Raw genomic sequence first — 27,517 nt, forward strand, 5'->3', positions numbered from 1 at the left:
GCAAAGGCAGGGTGATCTCCTCCTGCCTCTAAAATCGCACCCTATTTATTCCACCTGTTCATAAGGCTAGTCACAGAGCAGTTTTTAAAGAAAAACAAAGAAACTTATCTGGTCTTTGATTTCATAATCTGTTAAAGGAGCCTGAGTTAAATGATAAGATATCTTCCTGTGTTTCCCCACATTTCGTGATATTTTGTTTGGCAAACGAAGTATGGGGTGCTCTGCTGAAGGACTTGAGTGCTGGTGACAGTTTGTTTTGTCAACTGTCATTAGGTTAGTTTGAAACTTTACAGAATTTCTTTTGCAACCACTTTTTGGAATGCCTTGCTTTAGTTTTTAATTTTAAAAACTAGTTCTTTGCTGAGTGGTAATGAGCAGGCAGCCTCCTTTCATTCCTTTCTAGTTAATAATCAATTTCCAGAAATGTTGCTTTATGCTCACAGGGTGGGATAAGAATAGAAAAAGCATTTGCTTATATTTTTACATAGTTTCCTTCTTTTAAATTTTATGTTGGTTTCCTGCTGGCTGATTAAAGTAGAAAATGCTGAGGGTTGAAATATATTTACATTTTTGTGGGAAATTAACTTACTTAAAATATAAAAAAATGGAAATAAGTGAATATATGGCCAGATTTTTCTGGTCATTGAGAGGATGTTAATCCTCTATCTTTGTTTTTTCTTGATGCATATAGATTTTGCCTGCCTCAGTCATTTCTGTTTTTAAAAAATTATAATTTATAAGATGCCTAATTTTTAAAAAATTCTTGGCAGTCTCCTATCACCATTAGACTGGTGTGACCTTTTAGAATTATTTTTGGGGGGGAAGGAAGAGAACATTTCTTGCAGTCCTGTTGAAGCTCTCTACGCAGACATGAGATGCAGCTCATTACATTTGAAATTCCATCGTGATAACTTTCAGATGGTGGCATTTCTTGAGGCCTCCCTCACATGTCAGAGAGGCGCATATAGATCGGAAACTATTTACTCAGGGAATCTCAAATGATACTGAAAATACAGTTGTAAAATGTCAAGTTATTTGCGTGCTGGTGAGTTGAATGTCCTAAACAGATATTTGCTTGTTTCCATTACTAAGGCATATAGGGAAGTATTGCAAATTCCCCGCTACTTTTGTATAGGAACTGCTCTGTTGTAGGTAGTTTTATTTTTAAATTTAATTCAGCTTCTTCATTTAAGAACTCAAGGCCAGGGGGCTTCCCTGGTGGAGCAGTGGTTGAGAGTCCGTCTGCTGATGCAGGGGACACGCGTTTGTGCCCCGGTCCGGGAAGATCCCACATGCCGCGGAGCGGCTGGGCCCGTGAGCCATGACCGCTGAGCCTGCGCGTCCGGAGCCTGTGCTCCGCAACGGGAGAGGCCACAACAGTGAGAGGCCTGCGTACCACAAAAAAAAAAAAAAAATCTCAAGGCCAAATGGATGTGGTATGAAACTTTTAAATTTTTATTCTTGAAGATATTTGATTCTTTATCTTTTGCTACTAAGTCTCTCTTCTTTTTCCTTCCTTTTTTTCACCTGGTTCTGGTCCTATTCCAGTGAAGAGAAGGGAGGGTGCTTCACGTATCTTTTTATGCTGTAGTAGCTAATCTAGGATTGGACTAGCACTGGGTCCTCAAAGAACATTGAATAGGTGACAGACCATCCGTATTTTTAAATGCACTGAGTGGCTTAGCTGCAAGGTGTTACCCTGTCAGTAAATAATTAGAATCTGCAAGTTCCTGTCAAAACAAAATGCTTTAGAATAAGTCATGATGAAATCTTCTACTTGTTATTTTGAAACTGTGAACAAAAGACTGTCCCCTCTTTGTGAACGGAAGAAAAAATAGGGTGTGAAAAGAGGGTGAAGTAAGTAATTAATTTGACTTTAAATCCCTGGGTAGGTGAGGTGCTGAGCTTGGAATTCTTTTATATGATATAAGAAAAGAGTAAAATAAGCTTGGAAGATATTCCCTGGCATCATTCAAGGATTTTGAAAACGTGCAAGGAGCATGGTTGGCCAGTATTTCAGCTGAAATGTACATTATTAAAAGACCATTTTTTGAATCATTAGATGAGGGGTGTGTGATGAGGTAAGAGTACATGGCTATATGAATTCAGAAATGCAGAGTCAACCACTGTGTCAGTCTGGGTCAAACCAGGTGATGGAAACCACATAGTCATTCAAATAGGGGAAGTTTAAAATAAAGAATGAGTAAACTAAGATAGAAAAGTGACCATAAGGATGTAAAGAGAACTCTAAATGGTCCTCTAGAGCTGAAGAAGGGTACCCAAAGAAGGGCAGACTTGGAAGGGGGCTCTTCCCCAAGGCTAGGGTTCAGATCTCATTGGAAAGGGTGTGGATGCAGCCCACTGGGGTGCAGGAAGCTTGCCAGGTTGTCTAGGCCACCACTGGCCCACAGTTGCTGGACTAGTGGGAAACAGTGCTCTTGGCACAGGCAAGCTGGGGCTGGTGGGTATAAGGACTGCAGCACACAGGGTCTGTTCAGGAGGGCTTTGGGAGGTGGTTACTAGGCCCGGGACACTGCTGTGTGGTCACTGAAGGACTGTGTGCTCTGATCTCCTGGCTGGAGCAGAGAATCACAGTTGTTCTGGTATGCATGCAACACTGAGGGACAGGACAATGCAAAAACACAGTGTGCCGGAACCACTGCAGTGTCCCTGCAGCACCTTCTACTGACAAAGCCTAACGTTGGCCTCACTGTAAGGAAATGCTTAAAGAGTCAAGTTCATTATCACAGAGCAGCTGTTAAAGGGTGAATTGGGAGTTGAGCTACAATAAACTGGTACCTGGCACAGCCCCAAATTCCAATTGAGCCAAAGATGTTCTGTTCTGTTGCTGTTAAGAAAAGTGATAAACAAATCAAAGGAGCTGATTTCCCTTTTTTTTTTTTTAATATTTATTTGGTCACGCTGGGTCTTAGTTGTGGCACACGGGATCTTTAGTTGTGGTATGCGGTATGCAAACTCTTTGTTGTGGCATGTGGGATCTAGTTCCCTGACCAGGGATCGAACCCAGGCCCCCTACATTGGGAGCGTGGAGTCTCAGCCACTGGACCACCCTCTGAGGGCTCACTCTGTACTTTGTAACTGAAGAATCCATCAATCCTGGCAATGTAAACTCAGTACTTAATTAAAAATTGAGTTCATGATAGTGAGATTGATTTTGGCACTTTATTTTTTAAATGAGCACATCAAGAAATCAATACTTGTTTTACAAAACCCATGTCTCTGATTATTAAAAGATTAAAGACATTATTTGTAATATATTGGCTTTTTACCTTTCTAACTGTGGCTACACTGGACCTGAAAACTCTTATGCCTCTTATTTGTGTATCTGTATCTCATAAGGCTTAGTAAGAGCAAAGGATAATCATATTTAACAAACCCCAGTTCATTCTCCCATCACCATGCCACATGGTTGCTCATCTTTACACTTGATGGCAACAGCTGGTTCCCTCCATTCGACATCATTAAAATTACTCTTTGGGTTTTTTTTTTTTTACTATTTATGTCTTCTAATTTTATTGTACTCTTCTTTGGTCCTAAATGACAATAGTGGATAAAAAGAAGTGTTCAGTAAAGTGTTTCTGCCATTCATTGTTATCCATATATTTATGTGTATTGTGTACTTTCTTAAATAGAAGCGTCATAAAAATGAATACATTGGTAGCAATGTTAATGTAAAATTACATTTTTGCTTTACAAAATGGTAGTACAAGGGAGCAACGTTATGGAGCAGAAAGTCAGCATCTGCATTGTAAGGTCTCATCATGACACCACCATTTCACAGTAATGATAACGAAAACATTTTTTGGAGTTCTGGCTATGGCCAGGCATGTTCTTAGTGCTTTACATGTATTAACTCATTTAGTCCTCATAAAAACCTACATATGAGGCAAGTACTATTCTTATTCCCATTTTACAGGTAGGAATACTGAGGCAGAGAGTTTAAACAACTTCCCAAGACTACCTAGTTAGTAAGTCCTGTTCAGGAATTTGAACCTAGTCAGTGTGGTTTCAGAGGTCTCATTCTGAAACCCCTATATACCATCCTGCCCACAGGATCAATGGAATGGATTCTTTCTCAATGCACTGCCAATCTGACAGGACAGGAAGATATGCTCAGATGTTAAATACCTAGTGAAATTTGGAAATCCAGAGAGATAAGCTGAGCACCACAGGCCAACTTTCACCTTACCCTTGCTCGTAGATTTTTATAACCTCCAGGGCCACAGAAGGCAAAAACCTAGACCCACCCAAGTTGGGTAGTATGAGTAGCAAAGGCTTCTCCCACCATGGAACTGGAACCCCTAAGCTACATTTCTCTTGGTGACGGTAAGCTAGGGGAAAGAAACAGATTCCTCCAAGGAAAATTTTCTGACTTGAACTTTAGAACTATGAGGAAAAGCAAAAAATAAATCTCCTCAGAAACTATGTAACTTCAAAGTAGCTCATGGATTTATAGCTAGAATTTACAGGAGCTGGATGGTCAGAAACAATGTCAACTAAGAATTAAAGTGGTACTTGGTTGGTAGTCCCTCCCAGCATTGAGCAGAAGCAGTGCAGATACTTTGTGGAGAAACTCGCCTTAATTTGACCATAAATAACCCTCACAGGAAGCTTCTAAAATAAATTAGCTCCCATTCAAAAATCTCAAAATACAAGAAAACTAGTCATCATGAAACAAGAGTCAGCAGATCAACCTGCAGAGACTTTAGGTAGTGAACTTATCAGATGCAATATATAAAATAAGGATGTTTTCTGTGTTTGAAAAATGGAAGAAGAGATTGAAAGTATGTCTAAGGAACAAGACTTAAAATGACAAAAAAATTTTGAGAAAGAGGCAAATATAATTTTTATAGGTGAAAAATATAGTAATTGAAATTAAAAGCTCAAAAAGCAGTTTAATGACAGATTAGACAGAATTGAAGAGAGAATAAATTGGAAGATAAGATTGTATAAAGTGTTCAGAATATAGTACATTGGGACAAAAAGATGGAAAATATAGAACAAAGGCTAAGAGACAAGGAGAATAGTGAATTTTCCAGAAATGGTGAAAGATACTAATCCATAGATTCAGGACACCCAGCAAATCCCAAATAAGATTAATTTTTTTAAAGAGATCCATACCTAGATAGTAAAACTACAGAACACTACAGACACTACAGAACACCCTGACCAAGAGAAGATCTTAAGTAGTCAGAGAGAAAAGACAGCTTTCAAAGGAATAAGTCAACAGTTTGACAAACAGCAGTGACAGAAGCAGAATATAGTAGGAAAGTGTCTTTCAAATGCTGAGAGAAAATCACAGTCAACCTGTGATTATGTGCTCAGCGAAATATATCTTTTAAAAATGAGGATGAGATAAAGCAATTTTTAGGCCAGTGAGAAAGGATTTGTTATCAGCAGAGCCTCACAAAAACAGTTTCTGAAGTATGTACTTTGCAAAGAAGGAAAGAGCTCTTAAAAGATCGGAGTTGGGCTTCCCTGGTGGCGCAGTGGTTGAGAGTCCACCTGCCGATGCGGGGGACACGGGTTCGTGCCCTGGTCCAGGAAGATCCCACATGCCGCGGAGCGGCTGGGCCCGTGAGCCATGGCCGCTGAGCAAAAAAAAAAAAAGATCAGAGTTAAGAGAAGGAACAAAAACCAAAGTGGTAAACGTGTGGGTGAACCTGAACTAACACTAACTATCTTATGAACTTGAAAAAACAAAATGTGTCAGCAATAGCATGTCAGTCATGAAGTCATTAGATATACCATGTTATTTGGAAGGAGGGTAGAAAACTGATTAAAGTAAAAATTAGATTTTAAAATTGAGATTCATTGTTTATACATTTTATTTACTATTTCCAGAATAACCATTAAATGATTAGAAACAAAGTTTTTAGCTTTCAAACTAGTATAGGGGCAAAAAGAGATAAAATAGTTGATCAATTCAAAAGTAAAAGAAACATAGGAATAGGTGAGAAAAATAGCACAAAATAGTATGATAGAAGCAAATCCAAATATAGTAATTATATTAAATGTAAATTGACAAATTATTTTAGCTAACAAAGATTATCAGACTGAATTTTAAAAAATTCTAGCAATATGCCATTTACAAGAATCACAACTACAACATAAAGATAGCAAAAGATTGAAATTAAAAGTGTGTAAAATTATATGCCAGGCAGAGTCCTACTAAAAGAAAGGTAGTATATTAATAATCGAATATAAGGCAAAATTCCATTATTAATATGTGATAAAGAAGGTCATACTAAGTACAATTTATCAGAAACAGAAAACAATTCTCATCTTTTAAGCACTTAATACATTAATACAATGACTTCAAAATACAGAAAGCAAAAATTATTGAAATCACAAGGAAAAGTAGAACAGTCCATTGTCTTAAGGGGAGATTTTAATATCTCTCTTTTTCGCTCTCAGTAATTGGTAGATCCAGCAGGCAAGACATCAGTAACACAATGATTAGTGTTAAGCTTGATGCAAAAGACATGTAAAGAACCCTGCACCCAACATTTGAAGAATGCATGCTTATTAAGGACACACAAAATATTTAAGAAAATTGACTAAAATATGTAAGAAAATTGCACCATAAAGCAACTTTCAACAAATTTGAAAGGACTGTCACCATTCAGACCAAATTGTCTGCAATTAAATTAGAACCCAGTAATAAAAACTAACTAGAAAAAACCTGATGTGTTTAGAAATTATGAAGCATGCATTCAAATAAATAATAGGACAAAGTAGACAGAATAGAAATTATAAAATATTTAGAAATAGATAATAAGACATATGAAAACTTGTGGAATGCAGCTGAACAGTACTTAGAAATGTATATATAGTCTTACATGCTTATTTTAGAATGGAAGAAAGACTGAGAATTAATGAGATTCCTGTAATGTATTCCTTCTTTCCTATTTTGGTGGTTGTGCTTCCCTAACTGATAGGCATCCAACCTAAGTTAGAAAAAGAAATAGAAGGAAGGAAGTAGTGAAATAAATGCAAGAATTAAAGGGAAATTTAAAATATTTTACGCTAGACAGGATCAAGAAAGCCAAATGTTGGTTCTTTGAAAAGATTAATAGACTTGACAATCCTCTCCCAAGATTCATCAAGGAAAACAAGAAAAGGCCCAAATAAATGCTATTAGTAAAGGAAAAACTGCATATCTGCAGTCAGGGCAGAGACTGAAATCTAACAAAAGAATATTTTGAACAAATTTAAGGCCAGTACATTTAAAGTCTTAGATGAAATGGATAAACCCCTAACTTACTAAAACTGACTCAGGAAACTACAAAAAACCTGGATAGCCTATAACCATTAAATACAGGACTCAAAGTCTTTTCATAGAGAAAACACCAGGCCCAGGTGTTTTTACTGCATAGGATGGCTGAGGAGTGCTTTGATAGTATTGGGGTGGCCAAAAATGTCATTCGGGTTTCTCCATAATGTGTTACAGAAAAACACGAACAAAGTTTTTGGCCAACCCAATATTTGGCACAGTAGTAAATGCTTAGTAAAGTTTAGCTGTTATCACTGTTACCGTTCGTTCGGTTCACGTGTGTCGTCTCCCTTTAGTCTGTACAAGGTCTAAAGGTAGAGTGTAAAATGTCTATAAACCTCATGGAGGCAGACACGTAGGTTAAAGTGATGAAAACATTGTTTTCCCATGCATTTTTACAATAATGAGGATGAAATCTTCCTATACTACCAGTTCATTTATTTAGCAAATTTTTTTTTACTAAGATGTGGGTCACCAGTAAAATTCAACCTATCCCCACCATTGGCAAATGCCTCTTCAGTATACGGTAACCACTGGACTTTTAAGTACTTCAATGACGAGGGTCACAACACGATGGTTCACTAGGAACCAGCTTTAGTCTTGCTTTGTATTGTTGAAAAATTGAGAAAAATGGCCAAATTAATGTGATTTTTTTCAAGTGTTCCAGAACAAATTTAGTGATTTAACATTTTAGCATGTTCTAGAATAACAGCTCAAAATCCCATCCCTTCAAGGCACAAAAAATTTTATAGGCATTTATTAATAAAGGATGATATAGGTAGTCTCCAAATTAGAGATGAGTGTGTTCCAAAGTGTCAGTGTAAGTGATTTATGGAGCCGTGGAGATAAGGGGCTACAGACTTGGGGAAAGGTTTCAGGAGCAGGGGGAGTGAGTGTGCACTAGGAATTGTTAGAATAAGAAAGACAAAGAGAAGGGTAGTGCTCAGCCACTCTGGTTATTATTGCCAAATAGTAATCTGAGCCTCATCTGAGGATAAAGCTGGGGAACTCTCCTGATTTCATAAGCTGTGTTTGCTTTTAGTTTAATCCCCTAATAGCACTTGTGATATGGTGGACATGATTCTTATGGAGTAAAATGTTTGGAATGATTTCTTCTTCTGTGAAACTTCATACTCACATTCACATAATACATTCAGTCCAGCCTAAAAAGATCCTTTTTACTTTTTTCCAAAATAGTACAAGAAATGAAGCTGCCTTCAACATATTGGTGCCCTTTGAGCCTTGCAGCTAATTTTTATATTTTAAAGACACACTCCCAGGAGCCCCATCCAGCACAGAGCTGTTCTCTACTGTCATGTGCACGTGGTGTGAACTGCTTCCTTTTCTTAATTAGTGCTCATTTAGGTGTTATTGTGCACTTCAGGTTTTTCTTTTCAAGAGACTCTAAATCATACTCTCTCTGCCCCTTTATCATCTACCCTTTAGTATCTCACTGGATATTTATGGAGCCCCTACTTCGTGAAGCTCTGAGCTGGGTGCTTTAGAGGAAACTGTGATGGTTAACACTCTCTGCTCATAAAGAATGGAAACCAGGAGAGCAGGCTATTACATAACTGCAGTATCAGAACATCGGCATCACAGTAGTGGTACATTGTTTTCTGAGAATTCAAAGGCAGAGGCCATGGAATCCTGACTCCTGAACCGGATGCCTTGGACAAGTTACTAACACCTCTGAGCTTTAATTTCCTCATCTAGACTGTGGGGTTTATGTTAGACATAACCTAAGGGTATTTTGAGGAATAGAAATGGTATGGGTGAAGCACAGTGTGTGGGAAACAGGCTCTCATTCATGAAAGTTATTATCAAATCAGCAAATAATTGTGCACCTACAATGGGTCGGGCACTGTTCTAAGCCCGTGGGGTATATCAGTGAATAAAACAATGATCCCTGCCTTTGTGGAGCTCATGTTCTATGTGATAAATTGCATTAAAACATTATTAATTAACAAACTCATAATAAATATTTGTTGCTGTTACTATTACATTATCCATTTGGAGGAATCTGGAAAGAGTTGGGGAGGGTTTTGACGGTCTGAGATGGAAATTCAGAGAGGGAGGAGGTCCGGGAGAAGGAATAACATGCACCAAAGTGTGGGGTGAGAAATCTGTGCAGGATGGGCTCAGGGACAATGGCTGAGAGGTGTGTTGGGCCAGTGCGCGTGGCTGACACTGGGTGAGGGCCATGAGTTCTGGGCCGGGGAGTTTATAGACAGTGATAAGCTGTGGTGAGCCATCGGGGATATTTAACCTGGGGTGTGATTTGGCTAGATCTGGATTTTAGGACGTTTTCATGTTTGTGATGCATAAAGGAAATTGGAAGGGAGAGAGACTGGAAGTTGGAGAGCCCAAGTCATTGCAAAAGTTTAGTGAAGAAAAAACCCAAAAGGGAATGAACTGAAGCCATCCCCCTGTTATTTAACTAAGCCTTCATTAGGAACTTTTAAAACTTAGTGTTTCAAAGTTTTATTGACATAAAATACAGAAATCCTAAATGTACTCAGCTTATTTTTGCAAATATATATTACATATATCTTCGTGTGAACACCATCTGGACTGAGATAGAGAACATTACCAGCGCCTATAGTGGGGACTTTGAACCCAAAGTGCAGGGTGGGCACTGGTCGCTCTGGCCCTTTTCAGGGAAGGACGGTGAGCAAGTCCATGGGTAAATCCCACCTAGCGGCAGCTGCCTTGTCAGCTCTCCAGTCCATCTCCCTCCCCTTCCTCCCTGAGCGGCCAGTTGCTACATTAACCAGACAGCAGGAAGGAAGGCAGACTGTGTCTCTCAGAGTCTGCACCCCTTCCTGAGCTCACTTTTCAAGTGGGCTACACAAAGCACGTCTACCCTAATGGCCCCAAACACCAGAGAATAACATTTTATACCAAGCCCTGGGTTTTCTAAACGGAAACAGTAGAAATATTTACAAGTAGCTTTGGTGTGGCCAGAACATACCTAAATAAACCACAAATAGAGATCCTGTCAGCCAGTGCACAAGGGGAGGGGGGGTCACTGGGTCTCGGGTGTGACCAGGGAGCAGGGGGCCCCAGGTCAGTGCAGTTTGCTATCTCCCTCTCAAAGTAATTGTACAGTGTTCTCTTCATACACAGGAGGGGACCCGTTTTTATTCCATTGCTGATAACTGCATTGCCATATATTAGTTAAATATGTGTGTATCAGTTGTTGTGAAAGACCACCAGGATTGGTCAAATATAGAAGGGTGGATTCTTTAAGTTCTGTTTATTCAACTTCTGTAACTACTGTGTAGTTTTATACCAAGGCAAATAGGAAATACTTTCTAGATAAAAGGTATTGATCGAGCGTCAAAGTAATGTTTTGTGTATTTAAGTATATGCAGGAGTATATACTCTGTGGCAAATAGAATTTGAAGCTTTTGTGTTCACTAATTGGTTCATGGCCCAAAAGTTTACTTTTCAAAATGGACTTAGGCAATGTATATTTGGGAAGGCATGGATGGAAAGTCAGAAAAAACGGACAGAGAATTACATTGATTCTTACCCTAATTAAATTTTAATCCTGGGAGGAGTTTAAAGATTAGTGGTTTTCCTCTTTCCTCTTTATTTTTGCTGAATTCAACAGATAAAAAAGATTAATTTAGAGCTGCTGTGGATGAGGGTTGCGGTGGGAAAGGTGAGCATGGCAGGGTTCCAAAAAGCTCTCCAGCATCTTCCCGGGTCTGAATGGATTCAGCCCAGGTCTTCTCAGCCCACTCCAGTTCTTTCCACTCCATTCCACTCCTTTGCTGAAAACTCAGTTGGTGGTGTGATGAATGTTAAAAAAGCTGTCGCATTTCAAACTTTGATCTGTTGAAATATCTCATATAGGATCACAGCATGTTTGGGATCTTTGGGGTACTTTTCCCATTAATAGGAGATAGGAAAATACTGTTTTATGTACTGTTTTCTTTCTTTTTTTTTTTTTTGCGGTACGCGGGCCTCTCACTGTTGTGGCCTCTCCCGTTGCGGAGCACAGGCTCCGGACGCGCAGGCTCAGCGGCCATGGCTCACGGGCCCAGCCACTCCGCAGCATGTGGGATCTTCCCAGACAGGGGCACGAACCCGCGTCCCCTGCATCAGCAGGCGGACTCTCAACCACTGCGCCACCAGGGAAGCCCTGTACTGTTTTCTTTTGCTAGCTAGCTGAACAGAAGACTCTTCTTCAGTTATCTCCTGAATGTACCCATGAAAAGATTCTTCCTAATTGTAATTGTCGTAATCTTACCCAAATCAATCCATTTAATTTAGAAACCTAGAGTTGAAAGTGTAATGAATGTCAGTTGCAGTGAATTGATTCTCTCAGGAATGTGTTCTGATATCAGGACAGATAATTTTTGCAGTTTCTAGTCTACCTTTAAAAATAACTCAAATGAATTAAGCACATAAAACGCATAGAAGAAAATATAGGAGAAAAGCTGCAGGACATTGGATTTGGCGACAATTTTTTGGATATAACACCAAAAGTACAGACAACAGAAGCAAACATAGACAACTGGGACTACATCAAATTAAAAAACTTCTGTACATCAAAGGAAATAGTCAAGAGAGTGAAAAAGCAACCTACGGAATGGAAGAAAATGCAAATTATATACCTGATAAGAGGGTTAATATCCAGAAAATGTAAGGAACTTCTACAACTCAACAACAACGGAAAACAACTGGATTAAAACATGGGCAGAGGACCTGAACAGACATTTTTCCAAAGAAAGATGTCTGGCCAACAAGCATATGAACAGCACATGAAAAGATGCTCAGCATCACTAATCATAAGAGAAATGCAATTCAAAACACAGTGAGATGTCACCTCACACCCATTACGATGGCCAGTAACCAAAAAACAGAAAATAACAAATGTTGGTGAGGATGTGGAAAAATGGAAACCCTTGTGCATTGTTGGTGGGAATGTAAATGGTGCCTTCATTATGGAAAATAGTATGGCAGTTCCTCAAAAAAAAAAAAAAAAACAAAGAATTATCATATGATCCAGCAATTCTACTTCTGGGTATGTACCCAAATACTTGAAAGTAGGGTTTTGACAAGAAAGTTGCACACCCATGTTCACTGCAGCAATAGCCAAGAAGTGGAAGTAGCCAAGAAGTAGAAGCAACCCAGTGTCCAACAGATTAATGGATGAAGAAAATGTAGTGTTTAAATACAATGGAATAGTATTCAGCCTTAAAAAGGAAGGAAATTCTGACACATGTTACAACATGGATAAACCTTGACATTATGCTAAGTGAAATAAGCCAGTCACAAGAGGACAAATATTGTATGTTTCCACTCATCTAACTTAAAGTAATCAAAATCATAGAATCAGAAAGTAGGAAGCTGATTGCCAGGGGCCGGGGGGAGGGGAGAGAAGGGGTTAGAGCTGAATGGACACTGAGTTTCGATTTTGCAAAATGAAAATGTTCTAGAGGTCTGTTGCACAACAATGTGAATGTATCCAACCCTGCTGAACTGTACACTTAAAAATGGTTAAGATGATAAATGTTATGTATTTTTTACTGCAATACAAAGAAAATAGTCTTCATACTTGTCCCTGTTTCTTTGGGTGAAAATGGTTTCTCCTCCTGTGATTTTTGCAGGTTTGATTTTAACATCCTGACTGATCAGCATTTCATGTGATCTTAAGTAACACAGAGCTGCATGTTGCTTTGTTCTCCTTGTGAAACTGGAAAGATAGCAAGGATTTTTTGTTTGTTTGTCTCTTACTTTTTAAATACTTCCACAATTCGTGCTGTGCCAAATGGCTTCATCATTTTCAGACGAGGCTAAAGAAACCACTTATAGGTGAGGGCTTGGAGAGTAGATTACACATCTGGATGCAGCATTCACGTTCCCTGATGTACTGATGGAAGGTGACAGTGTCAATTGCGATTGCTTTCTCCCACAAGTTTTTAGAGTAGAATTTTTATGCCTGTGTTTTAATTATCAAATTATCAAATTTATTCCAGACTCAAATAAAATGAAAATGAAGTAGGGACGAAAAGGTATGTAGTTTCCTTGGTGCAATTCAACTTAGGAGGGGGAGCACCCAGTTTTTAATACAAACAGTTTACAGCCACTCATGGTTAAATGGTTTATAGGATTCTTTGTAACAAAAGGTGGTCTAATTACCAAGGAGGAGAGAATAATGTAGCCCAGTTATTTACAATGTGTGACTTCGTTGAATTATGATCCTGTTAACTCTACAAAAATGACAGAAAGCAGAAACATCAGAGCAAATAAAACATTTTGGCTTTTCATTAATGATCTTGAATATAGGAGATGTGCACAAGGTTAATTTTTTTTTCCCTTTAAAGTCACATGAGTCCTGCCCTCAGAGTGAACCTGCCATTTCAAAGATTCAGTGCATCAGCTCCTAAACAGAAAAAAAATGACAGTTTTTTCTTTTACACTGGGCCACACTAGAGTGTTTAGTTTCTGTCACTAAATCACATGGTAGGTTTTCTAATGCCCATCTAGATCGATTTTAGGTGTGATTTCTTTCCTTGTGATTTTGTTTTCCTCTGGGTTACTCGTTGATTTTAATCGTTCTTATTTGCAGGCTTTAAATATTGAGGGAATGTGTCATTTACAACACTCTTTTGTGGTACTGACCTTTGTGAGTGTTTACATATGAATCCCAGGACTTTTTTTTCAGCACTGTAGGATGGATGGGGATGGGGGGAGCTTGTTGGAGAGATTCATTGGTTTTAAGTACAACAGATGAAGAATATGCAAAAGGAGCTGGAAAAATTAGTATTCAGAAGCCAATTTGTAGGAGAAAATGTAGAATTTTACTAGATTAGAGACATTATTTATAGTAAGTAAATTTTATTCATTTAAAACATAACAGTAGGGCTTCCCTGGTGGCGCAGTGGTTGAGAGTCCGCCTGCCGATGCAGGGGACACGGGTTCGTGACCCTGTCTGGGAAGATCCCACATGCCACAGAGCGGCTGGGCCCGTGAGCCATGGCCGCTGAGCCTGTGCGTCCGGATCCTGTGCTCCGCAACGGGAGAGGGCACAGCAGTGAGAGGCCCGCTTACCACAAAACAAACAAACAAACAAACAAACAAAAAAACAGTAGTTTTTTTTTTAAAAAACACAGTCATAATGTCCCTCTCAGAAATTGTCCAGATAATTAATAACAAAAGAAAACATATAGAAAATATTAGTAATGCTTAGTAATATTAGTAATATTAGTAATACATGTTGCAACAGGAATCTGTACTTGATTCCTTTTTTTTAATTAAAAAAATTTTTTTAAAACTTTATTTTTGGCTGTGTTGGGTCTTCATTGCTGTGCACGGGCTTTTCTCTAGTTGTGGTGAGCGGGGGCTACTACTCTGTTGTGGTGCGCGGGCTTCTCATTGTGGTGGCTTCTTTTGTTGCAGAGCACAGGCTTCAGTAGTTGTGGCACACGGGCTCAGTAGTTGTGGCGCACAGGCTCTAGAGTGTAGGCTCAGTAGTGGCACACAGGCTTAGTTGCTCCGCGGCATATGAGCTCTTTCTGGACCAAGGCTTGAATCCGTGTCCCCTGCACTGGCAGGCAGATTCTTAACCACTGAGTCACCAGGGAAGCCCCTGATTCCTTTTTATATAGGTCTGTAATATTCCATTGTTTGATTATGCCATATTTTCCCCAGTCATCCGTCAATAGCCATTTGGGTTATTTCCACCTTTTGGCTGTTATGAATAATCATGCTGTGAACATTCGTGTACAGTTTTGTTGTGTGAACATTTTTTAAACTCTGAAAGAATAAAATCATACGACTATTCTTATAAGAATAAGAATAGTCTTATAAGAATATGTCTATTTAGCAGACTGTTTCTAAATTAACTGGATATGAGAACACTCCATACAGAAACCCATATACTGTGGCCAAAGCAGTTCTCAAAGTACAAATTATAGTCTTAAAGACAATTTTTTAAAAACTTAGAATTGCTGAAAATAAGTAAACTAAGTATTCGAATTAATATTTGAGAAAAGAATAATAAAATTATTCCAAAAGTCAAATAACGTGAGCAATAACTATAAATTCAGAAATCATATAAAATAAGATTGAAGAAAAAAACTAACAGATTTGATAAATAAAATTGAAAAAACATTTCTTTGAAAACATTGATAAAATAGGAACATTTCTGGCAAGCTTAACTGGGGAAAAGAGGGAGAAGATATAACCAAAGGTTTACAAGTATTTTCTACGCACCTGTCTTTTCAGTAACAAATTCGAAATTTTAAACAATTATAAGTTGTCAAAATTGATAGGAAGGAATATGTGAATAGAAAATAACCATAGAAGAAAATTACTCTTCCATCTTCGATCCATCCAACCATTCATCCTTCCATTTCCATGCTAACCAATCATCTAATTCTTTTTGAAAAGTAGCCTATCTCCTCCCTCCTAAATACCAGGTACAGATTTTGGTCTTGGCAATTTGTATGCCTCCAAAGCGTAAAGACAGGAAGCAAACAGGTTTCTCCTACAGACCAGCTCAAGTTGTTTTGTTACCTAAACCAGACAAGAATGTGACCAAGAAAATGTGGAACCATCTCACTTATCAATATAGGTGCAAGCCAAGTACAGAAAAATACCAAAATAATAATACACCACCATGTTGTAAGCTTAGTCTAAGAAGGTAAGGATAGTCCAATATTAGGAAACCACTGTAATTCACTAATAGGATAAAATGCATATGATCATCTCTCTATATAATATCAGAAGCAATCAGTTAAAAGTGAAAAAGATGCAGTAAGATTGATTCATCATTAGATTATGATGAATCAACAAAAATGAGTATTTCCCCTGTAATAGCATTAACCATATATACAGCATGATGGGAAAAAAGATACCTCTCACAATTGCATCACAATCTATAAAAATATGAATGTAAAATTAACAAAAAATGTATATGAGACAAACAATAAAACTTTACTGAAGCGTTGGAGAGATGTTGATAAACGGAGATACATCCCACTTCTGGCCAGGAACTCAGTATTATAAATTTTCTCCAAATTAATGTAACACATGCAATTCCAATAAAATCCTAACAGTTTGTTTTTAAAGCTTGACAAATGGCTTCTAAAGTTCATACAAAAGAATAAATAAGCAACAATGGCCCCCAAATGTATTTAAAAAGAAATAATTGTTGGGAATTTGCCCTACTAGATTTTAAAACATGTTATGGAAAATCTTTAAATAGGTCCATGTGTACATGAGACTTTAGTATACGATAAAGATAAAACTTTCATATCAGTAGGAAAGGATGGGCTATTTAATATATAGTATTAAGTCAACTGGCAGTCTCCTTGGGAAAATACACATCTAGATCCCTATTTTATGCCACATACTATATTTCAAATCTATAAAATCCTAGAAGAAAATAAAGCAATATATATTTATAGTTGTGGGGGAAGCCTTTAAAACCATGACAGGCAGCCCTGAAGTCTTAAAATGTCTAACAAATTCAGTTTTATGAAATTATGGTGAAAGAAACTATAAACAGAATTAAAGTATGAATAGCCAACTGGGAGAAAACACATGAAACTATGTAACAGATAAAGGGTTAATATTCAAAATTTATAGAAAGCTCCTACAAACCACCAAGGGAAGACAATGGAATAGAAAAGTGTAGAGAGGATATGAGAAATCACATGAGAAATACAAATGGCTAATAAACATATCAAAATAGCTTCACCTTCATTTTACAATCAAGAACACAGGAATAGTAGTAGAGAAATCATTTAATCTCAATTCAGCAGAGCTTTTCTTCAAGTGTCCCTTGAAGGTTTTTCTTTTCTGGGCAGCTTCCCCTTCTTTTGTTATATTCAGTGGATTGACTTGCCTGAGGAGGAAAGGAGGCAGCCGAGATAGTGCAGAAGAAAACATTTTGGATTTTATGGAAAATAGGCCGTGAGTGAAGGACTTAGCCATTCAGCAGCTTTTCTGTAACCATACCTCTGCCTCTCCGACCCCTGCCCTCACCTCCTGCCCCCGCGCCTCCCCCCACCACCACCTTCTTTGAAGAAGCAAAGCAGATGCATTTCTTTTAGATCTCCCTAATTCTCACCTTCCTCCTCCCAGCCTTTCTCCTTCCTTCCTTCCTACCCCTTAGACCAGGCACTGGTCCCACCTCATTCATTCAGAGTTTAAGAGGCTGGTGACCCCTGCAGTCAAATTTTCATCTCTTTTAGACAATTTTTTAAAAACTCCTTGTTTTTCTGATTATTGGAAGCATTAAAGGAAAAGCTGAGACTAAGTTCCCAAGAATACCCCTCATTCCAAGTGAGTTTCAAATAAGGTTGCATCAGTCTTTTGTCTAGTGTGCTTGTAATGTCTCGATCTGTATCTTCCTCGCCCATTCCGCACCCCAACAATTAGGTGGTGTGTAGAGACCCCCGGATTCTATGATGATTCTAACCTTTTTCACCGTACTGCCACACTCCTAGTATCACCAGCAAAGGACATCACTTTTCATTACTATAGCTTCCTCCAGCCGTAGATTCTGAAAGGTCAGTTTTAATTAAAAACCAAAGAAAAATGCATTTTGTGAGGGTTTTTTTTTTCCCTTAGAAGAATAGGTTATTAGCTTTCTTTGTAACTCTTGCTACCTTGCTGAACTTTCAGAGAACGTAGACAGACTCTTAAAATTCTTTGGCAAATCACCTCATCAGCTGGCACGATGCAAGCACTTTGGAGGAAGGGGAACTTTCACCCCAGTGCCCATTCTCTGCTAGGGGGTGTCCATGCATAGGATTTACATCATCCCAATAAATTATCCATCAAATGTGAGAGCAGAAAAGGTTAGAAGTCCATCATCTTAGAGCAGCTCCCATTTTGCAGATGAAATTGAGGACTGAAGGGTTTGCTTGACTTTGTCCCGGGTTCCTAGAAAGCTGGGAATGGAGGAAAGAGAGAAAGGAAGGGCAGATGAACACTTACACAGGCTAAGAAGGTTCACTTACTTGGGTCTTCAGTGAGATTAGATTCACAAAGATGTGTTTTTTTCACATAACATAAAATTTAACCGCTTTAAAGTGTACAAATCAGTGTTTTTTAGTGCATTCACAGTGTTGTCCAACTGTCCCCACTGTCTAATTCCAGCACATTTTCATCACTCCGAAAGGAACCCCATACCCACTAAGCAGCCGTCCACTATTCCTCCCTCCCTGCCACCCCACCCCCTGCCCCCTGGGAACCACTCATCAGCTTTCCGTCTCTGTGGATCTGCTTATTCTGCATATTTCATATAAGTTGAATTATATACTATCTGGCCTTTTGTGACAGGCTCCTTTCACTTAACATAAGGTTCTTCAGGTTCATTCACATTGTAGCACGTATCAGTACTTCATTCCTTTTTATGGCTGAGTAATGCTCCATTGTGTAAATAAATCACATTTTGTTTATTCAGTCAGTGAACATCTGGGTTGTTTCTACTTGTTGGCTGTTATGGATAATGCTGCTTTGAACATTTGTGTACAAGATTTTCTTTGAATACCTGTTTTCGATTCTCTTGGGTATATACCTAGTAATGGAATTGCCAGTCATATGGTAATTCTATGGGTAACTTCTTGAGGACCTGCCAGGCTCTTTTTCACAGTGGCTGTGCAATATTTTTAGAGCAACCTTTAACAGACAGTGTTTCTTAAAACAAACACTGAGTTATGTGCCAGGCCTTGAGAGCGAAGATGAATATAAACCAACCCCCATTCATAGACAAAGATTGTCGAGGAGATATAGTTGCGGTTGGTGGCGCAGGTGGGATGTGCGGGGCTTAAGGAGGACAGGTGGAGCTCTGGCTTGGCGGTGGCACTTGAGCTGAAAGTCGAGGCTGTAGGTCACATGGGGAGACACAAACTTAAAATACTTGGGATTCTTGCATGCAAAAAGTACATCTTTTTGGGTAAAGAGGGCTAATGGTCCGCCATTAATGGGCAACCATCTGGCCATCTGCTAGCCAGAGTGTTGGTTTCCTAGATTTACTGTTCATTTTGCCTTCATTACCGACTTAGCTCCCCTCCTGAATGTGAACCCTTTTTCAATAGTCCAATATACTTCCTAGTGATACTCAGACGTTTTGCAGCATTTTCCCATCCATTTTATATTTTTGTAGGATTATAGCACCCCAGAGGCCTCTGCCAGGTAGGTAGACAAAGAAAATACACACCCTTAATAGTAGAGTATGTTATAACACACATAAAACACGCAGGAAGACAGTGTAAACCAAAGCCCCCTCCTTCCAAGTGGCAGGTGAAAGGCTGGCTGTTATCTTGGTTTTCTGTTATCTTTGTTCCTTGATCATGGTGCACCCCCGAGCCCCCAGCCTTACCCCAACCCATTCTCCAGCGGCTGCCAGTGCTGTTTCTAAAATGCAAAGTTAGTCATGTCACGAGCCCCATTCCCCACCACACACCCTGAACTCAGAATTCTTCAGTGCATCTTCATTTCGTTCGGGGTGGTCGTCACACTCTAGCAGGACCTCTAGGGCCCTTCTGTGTGACGCTGGCATCAGCCTCTTCCACAGCCTCGCCCTCTCCTCTCCCCTCCCCCTGCCCTGTGCTGTAATCCAGTGGGTCTGCTTGTTCCCCAGACATCACACTCCATCTTGCCTCTTTATCCTCACACAGTTGGCTCCTTCTTTGAAATGTCTTCTTTGTCTCCCAACCCTCTTAACCTGACCAACTCCTATGCGTCCTTCAAAACCCATCCTGTGAGACTTCAACACGTTCTTTCTCACGGTTGTAATTGTTTTACTTCTCTGCTCCCCCACGAGGACTGTCTCTTTCAGGCACCCCGGGCTTTATTTTCATGTGGGCACCCCATCATCTTAGACTGGATTAGTGAACAGGTTTGAAGGCAGCACTTCACAAGATGCTCTAGAGTCTGGCACCCGGTTAGAGAGGCTTTCTCTCCTATTGGATGAGAGAGGGGCTGTTTGTTCAAACTCTGACAGTTGTTAATATTATTCCTTGACAGTTTCTCAGAGAACATGGTAATTAGTAGCATTTGTAGGTATGAGAAATACTGTTTCTGAGGTTCTCAAGACGAGTTTTCAGGCCCTATCTACTGCCAGACAGCCAATTACAGAGGAATTCCCTCCCCTCAAGATGTGAATAAAGAGGAAGGCAGCGCTTTCCTAAATCTTGGCAAGGACACTCAGATTCAGAACTCTTGGCCCTTGGGTGTATTATAATCATAATCCATAAATTCAAATAATCTGAAGTATGTAGGTCTTGCCTGCCCTCAGGCTGAGGAAGGTCAGACACAAAAATGTCTTGGAAAGTGAAAAAACACAAGATACAATGATATTTCCTTGGCTTCTGGAGACTGAGGCTTGGGAAGTAGATGCAGTCATGGAATTCTGTGCTGCCTCATAATTTTACACTTGAGTAAGATGTCTAGTTTCATTTTTCCCACGTCTGTGTCACCTTTTAAAAAAAAATAATTTATATCAAATCCATCTAAATTCAAGCTCAAAGAATCCCAAGTAAGGAAGTGTAATCATCTGGGACAGTGACTTGGAGAGGAGGTGAGCTCTCCTTCCTTCCTGTCAGCCAACATCCCCTCTCATCCGGGCAAACATATACACAAACGTGCTCACACACACAGACGTTCACTAGCCAAACAACGGTTCTTTGTGTTGGGAGCCACAGCTAAAAAGTCTTTTGCCTCTAATATCTGTTGCACCGCTTCTTTTGCATACATTTTAATTCTTTAAAAATTTGCCACATATGTTTAAGGCATCTGTTGGTTTGCATTCTGTGAGAGAATTTGTGTGTTTGAAAGCACACAATAGCTGTAAAATAGAAATAATCTGTGTGGTTTCCAAAAGGACTGTCTTTCCTTAATAGATGTTTTATGATTTGCTTACTAATTGAATTTGGGCCATGTGAAATTAAACATTGCTTGATTAAATTGAGTATCTAAAGTGACTCATGGAATGGAATAAAGCTGGCTAGAGAACTAAGGTTTTCTACCCAGTGTGGCTGTAGTCAGCACCATCTGTTCCAAATTCCTCCCTGGATGCTGGGTGATCATGTAATTGCTATAATTTATTTTTTATTTGAACCAATTTTTTAGATGGGCATCAAAAACTCCACATGTCAAAATAGAGCTCTTGAACCCCACCACCCCTGCAGACACACACACACACACACACACACACACTCTCTCTCTCTGCAAACACACACACACACACACACACACACACACTCTCTCTCTCTCTCTCTCTCTCTCTCTCTCTCCCTCCTGCTCCTTGCCCAGGTGTCCCTGTCTCAGTAGGTGAAGCCATCCCCTGCCTTGTGGCTCAGTCACTGTAACCTTCCTGCCTTCAAACCTGCCAAGCTCACTCTCACCTTTTCCCAGCGACAGCGTCCAATCCCTCTCTCTCTCTGAGATGTTTATCCCCAGATCTTTGTGTGGCCCACTTGTCATCATTTAAGACTTGACATAAATGACTTCTCCCAGTCACTCTTGATCATACTATCCTTTCGTTTTCTTTATTGTTCTCATCACTTGTAGATATTTTCTGGTCTGTTTGTTTGTCACTTTCCCATCTAGACTGTAAGCTGCACAAGAACAGGACCCTGCTTGCCCTGCTCAAAACAGTACCTGCATGGCATGGTCTTGGCATGCAATAGATATCTGAATGAATGAAAGAATGAATGAATGAAAGAAAGAAAGAAAGAAATGAAATGGGCTTTAGAAGTTTCTTAGGAGGAGTTTGAAGAGCCCAAATCGTATATAAAATGGAAGCCTTGCTAACAGTTGAACTTATTTTTAATAAAATTAAGGATTTTTTTTCACGTGTAAAGAATACCCTTTAATAATACTTCAGATTTGCATTATCTGGACTCTCAGCATTTTTTAATGTGTTAAAGAGTCTTCAGTTCGAGGACTTTCTGAAAGGCTAACTTTAATAACATCAGACCTGCCATTTCCACAGGGCTTAGAATAGATTCTAAAATGCCAGAGAAAGTTAAATGCAAAAATGCTCCAGTTAATTAATGTTTCAGAATAAATTAATGCTTTAAGTCTGACTTTAACTGACGAGCATGGTGAATTTCAAAGTTAAAACTGCCACCCTTTTCCCATGCCTGTATTTTGTGCTGTATTCAGTCATTCCAGTTATTTATCTCCTTGGGGGGAAAAAGAAACATACTTATTGAATTTCAAGTTAAAATGAAAAACAATTGTACTGGGTATTCTTAGGGGAATGGGTTTTAGCATTCCTCCGAACTCTAGTTATGTGATAATTCCCGAACTTTGGAAGTTGGGAACAGATCCTAAATATCTTTGTCACAGCAATGCTGTAACATATGGAGAAGACAGGAAGCTAACATTTTTGTGGATGGTGTGTTCCAGGGACTGGCTTGGCTTATTACATACATCTCAGTAAATTAATTACGGAATGTTGGGGTGTGCATTGGACACAGGGCAGGGGAGACACGTTTTCATCTTGTCTGCTTTATTTCTTGTTTATCCTTGGATCTTAGACCATAGAAAAGAATTGGCAACAACTTGTGACATTTCTTTCTTTTTCTTCTTCCTCATCTTCCCTTCTTCACTTTCTGAATCTTCGTTTCCTTGTTTGCAAGATTAATGATTAATATGTCTGTCTCGTAAGAATATTGTGAGGTCATGAGATGATTGTCTGTGTGTGTCCAGTAGAGTACTTGATACTACACTATTCTTTTTAAACATGAGAATGTTCCTGCACTGAAAAGGGCTAGATAGCTCCACAGAGTCTCCTTAAACCTTAAGATTCTGTGATCTTACTACACTGTGATTCCATGTACTGCACAGTCACGAATATTTAAACATTTAATATCTTTTGCCTCCGATTCACCACTGTTTATTAATTTGTTAACACAAATATTTCAGTATGGAATTGTAATCATGGTGCCAAGCAGTGGAGTTACAGAGATAAAAGATACTCTCTACTTACATTCTACTTTGTTCCACAGAAGGATTTGAGGTAGAGATAAGTGTTCATCGTAAACATTTGTTCTTCTTGTATAATCTTTAAGTGTACCAAATATAGACAGGCTAGATATATACTGACCTGTAAATATGTTCAGGAAGTCCTTTGCTTTAAATAAATACCTATTTTTTGGTAGTTTCCTACTTTCTTATAAAAGTCATGTGGGAAGGGCAAGTTCCATGTAATCTGGAATTCTGTTTGGTCGGTTCCAGCTTTCAGCTAATCATGTATTTACTGGAGTTAGGAGGTGTGCACATGTCTCTTTTTTTGAAATTATAGTTATTTGATATTTGCAAGTAATTCTGGGGAACAAGCATTTCAAACACAGAGTGTTCACAAGAAATAACAGTATTATAAAAGGCAAATGTTAAACTCTTTTGTTGAAAAAAAAGATTATCTCCATTGTTTATAAAGGATTGCAAGAAAATAGCAAATGCATTAGTAGAGTTTTTATCTTTTCCTTCTTTTATCTACTCCAGTTATGCAAATAAAATTATATGAATCGTTTGCTTAACAAATTCAAATCTTCATAGATTTGTAGTGTTAGAACCATAAAAACCCTGAAAAATGAGAGCATATCTATTGGTAATGTTAATTAATAGAAGCACATTAAGAAGTTATTTGCTAGGCATTGTGTAGCCAGTGTTCTTAAATTAGGCCTGTTGATCTGGTGTTTAAAAGGACAGCTGCAAAACTCATTGGTGAGCCTATTTTTGGCTAGGTAAATGAATCATGTACACAAACAATATTAAAGTAATTCAGTTGAAAGAAAGCATACAACACACAAACTTGGGGGTGGAAAATGATTGCGGCCTTGAATTATCCACGTGAGCAATCTCCTTTCCATGGAAAATTCCCTTTCTCCCTGCTCTTTGTCTGGTGTTGGCCTGCTGTGACCAGTTCTGATTGTTTTTTTTTTTCCCCACCTTTGTTTAGTACCAGTTGTAAGAATTATCAACTGAGTTTCAAGCTATTTCCACTGGAAGAAAAAAAAGCTTTTTTCCTTAACTAAAATGGTGACATTATGACCTTGCAAATGAAAATTCCAAAACTTGTCTGTTTTTAGTAAAGCAATTTAGATGTACGTGTGACTAGAAGAGAGAAGAGTGAGTGAAGAAGTTACTGAAGGCATATTGTCAGGAGACATCTGTGATCACTAGTGCTACGCAAAAGTGGAGTGAACTACCTAGCAGCAGATTCGGCATTGCTGGAGGTGTCCTGGATGGCTTAGAGTTGACTCATAGGAGTTGAATTAAGTTGAGTAAGAGCTGAATATTTTTAACAATAAATGCATCTTTTATTCACAAATAAAAACTCTAGCAAGGTGTTGCACATTTATGCAAAGGTTTGGACACCCCTAGGAAGTGCGCAAAGGTCAGAAAACGGAGCGCGTCATGACAGGAATGCCACACTGGTCGGCAGGCTCACCCCTTGTCTGCGTTTGGCAAGAAGTGCCTCCCGAGGACCCCTATCCCTATGTGAGGTTCCCTCCAGAAAGAGCCCTGCCTCAGGTACACCTTTCATAGAAAACCATAGAAACATAGATCACTTGTCTTCAGATTTCTACTGGAAATACTGCATTTACAGGCAAAATAATATACAAATCTGAACCTGACCTTATGCCCCCATTTTTCTTGCAGTAACCTCTCCAGCCCACTTAAGTCTGGATGCTGTATGGTCCTGTGGATCAGAACTTAGAAAGAGGGTTTGTTTTGATGTTTTCCCTTTCTTTCAGATGAGGAAACTGGGGCTCTGGGAATTCAAGTGATCCCTCCAAAGCCACATAACTAGTTACTGAATTGGGGAATGTGAACTCCGATCTCATGACCGCTTCTCCACTTCACCTCACTGTGTCCCCTCTCTTTCTGTGAGTCATTTTCGGGATGTTTTATGTGCATCATAAAACTCAGCCAAGGTCAGAACGTGGCCTGCTCTGCTCTTCTACTACCACACACATCAGTCATTGAAGAGCTGCTGGAGAATGAAATCAAAATTGGCTTCATTGTTTCTCCCCAGAAAACTGAAAAATAAAACAAACTGATTTTGTTCTGGCTGAGCAGACCTCTTGGATGTTTTCTTTAAATCCCTCAGCTTCTGTACCCTCTTGCAGAGGACACTTGCAAGAAAACATCACTTTCATTGCTTTCGAGTACATCTCACCTGGCTGCGTTGTCGTTATAGTCATCGTTGCTTTCAGCCAGAGGTAGTCAGAGGTTAAGCAAGGTCTGCATGGACCCAGATCAACTCTCACCAGATTGATTCTCTCTGCGCCCCGCTAAGGATTCGCTTAGCTGCCCGCTCTTGTCACACAGATCCAGAATCTTCCTAAAGTAACCTGGGCTACTGCACTGTGCCCACCGGAGAGTAGAAAGGAAGCCCCTGTATGTCTGTTGCCTCCTTCTGTACCTGAAGAGTTTGTTCTTCAGATGCAGATGGTTTGCAGTGAGAGTTGCTACTATGTTTGCTGTCTTCCATATATCTGTGTATATTCTTTCCAGATGCTTCACTCAGTCCCCAGCTATACTGCCCTATCCTCTCCAGGAGCATAACCTTACCCCTGACATTCCCCACCCCAGAGTACCAAGGCAGAATTAGGAATCTCTAGGCATCTAATAAAGGGAGGTAAAAGCCACTGGCCCATGTCAGGAAGGCGGTTTTCCTTCCTTCTCCTGTTTGGGCACCAAAATAGTGTCCTCACCAGGAGGAAGCCCCAGTGCCCTCCAGAGATGGTCCTGCCTCCTCTAAGCTGCGGCCTTTGTCAAGATGTGCTCTGAGTCCAGAGCTGCCTGCGGAGTGGGGTTTCATTAATCTACCAGTTAGGTTTGCATCCTGGTTGTTCCCAAAAGATAAGCCAGGACAATGACACCAGATCAGGAACGAGCAAGAAAGAGAACTTTATTTTACTAATAGTCTTGAATAGTATGAATGTCCCTAAAAACCTTCTACAGAAGGTTAGATATGTTTTAGTTTGTTACTATGTCTAGTTTGCTAATACTTATCAAATAGACTCTAACCTGTAGTTCATTCCAGGCTGGGCTGCTTTCCCAGTAGACTTTAGTATATAATAGAATCGTAATTATTGCAAACAGTGACATGTTAAAATGACTGGTTTGGGGAAGATTTGATTTGCTCTTGTTTTCCCCCATGGTTTTTACTCACTAATGTATCAAGACAAAGAAATGATTGTAATTTACTGAGAAAAGTTGCAAGGGTCCTTAGCGATCATCTCACATACATTTACTTATAAAGAGGCTAGGGGGACTCGATTTGACTTTATATGTTACATCGAAGAAAAGATGGTCTTCTTGCTGAGTTGTTGCAAATACAGTACACCTTCACTCAAAGATGTTATGTTTGACAACTACTTTTAATTTTTTCTTCTTTCTTTATTTGAATGTGTCTATTGTCCTACCTGCCTGTGGTCTGTTCTCAAGAATTTCAGTTGCTGTTAATTTAGAGTTGAAACTGAGAATTGACCAGGACAATAGTTGAAAGCTTTGGTGGGTTTTGAAAACCCAGAAGGAAAATGTATCGGATTATGAATTTTCTGGTTTACATTTTGTCATTCTGTGTATGCTCTGATAAGCACAGGCTAACAATCTCTAAGTATGTCATAACTTTTCTCTCTAAACCTTACCCTCCAGCTTATTCTTCCTGGTCCCTCTGTCCCCAAAATAAAACAAAAAACAAAATCAACAGTGAGGAAGAGGAGCTCTGTGCCTTAATAGGGTAGCTCATTTGCTTTTCAGAGTTTATTCTCTCAGAAAATATATTCCGAAAAATTTATTTTCAATGATGTGCTTCTTAATCCCTTGGGTTTTTTTCTTGCTTTTTTACTTTACTTGAGATTAATGCCATCCTGATCTTTCTCAACTGTTCAACAGATAAATTGGGCCTCTTTTTTGTATACGTATATAGTATTGCAATGTGAGGACAGTAATTGTTCAAGCTTTCATGTCCTCTGCTTCGTGTTGCAAGTTCCTCCCTTTTACTGGTTGTGATGACATTTCATTAATACACAGGCTAGTAAAAAAAAAATCACCCTTTGTTTGCAGAGGCCATGACATGTTTACCTTTTTATTCAATAACAAATTCCTTTCTGAGTGAATAGGGGAAGCAGGATTTCTCTGTTGATATTTCATCCAGCCCTGTGTTTCTGTTAAGGAGTCATTTGTGTATCATCCTAGAAAGTTCATGGCATATGAATTCAGAAG

At 39.1% G+C, this 27,517-nt stretch overlaps 1 protein-coding gene across 4 annotated transcripts in view; it reads left to right on the plus strand.

The window, feature by feature from the left end:
• The window catches only part of JAZF1 (JAZF zinc finger 1), a 337,637-nt gene that overhangs the window by 122,778 nt on the left and 187,342 nt on the right, over window positions 1-27,517 (plus strand). The gene's annotated exons all lie outside the window — the stretch shown is intronic.

The sequence above is a fragment of the Grampus griseus genome (assembly GCF_964374135.1).
Source record: "Grampus griseus genome assembly, chromosome: 9".
Lineage (NCBI taxonomy): Eukaryota > Metazoa > Chordata > Mammalia > Artiodactyla > Delphinidae > Grampus > Grampus griseus.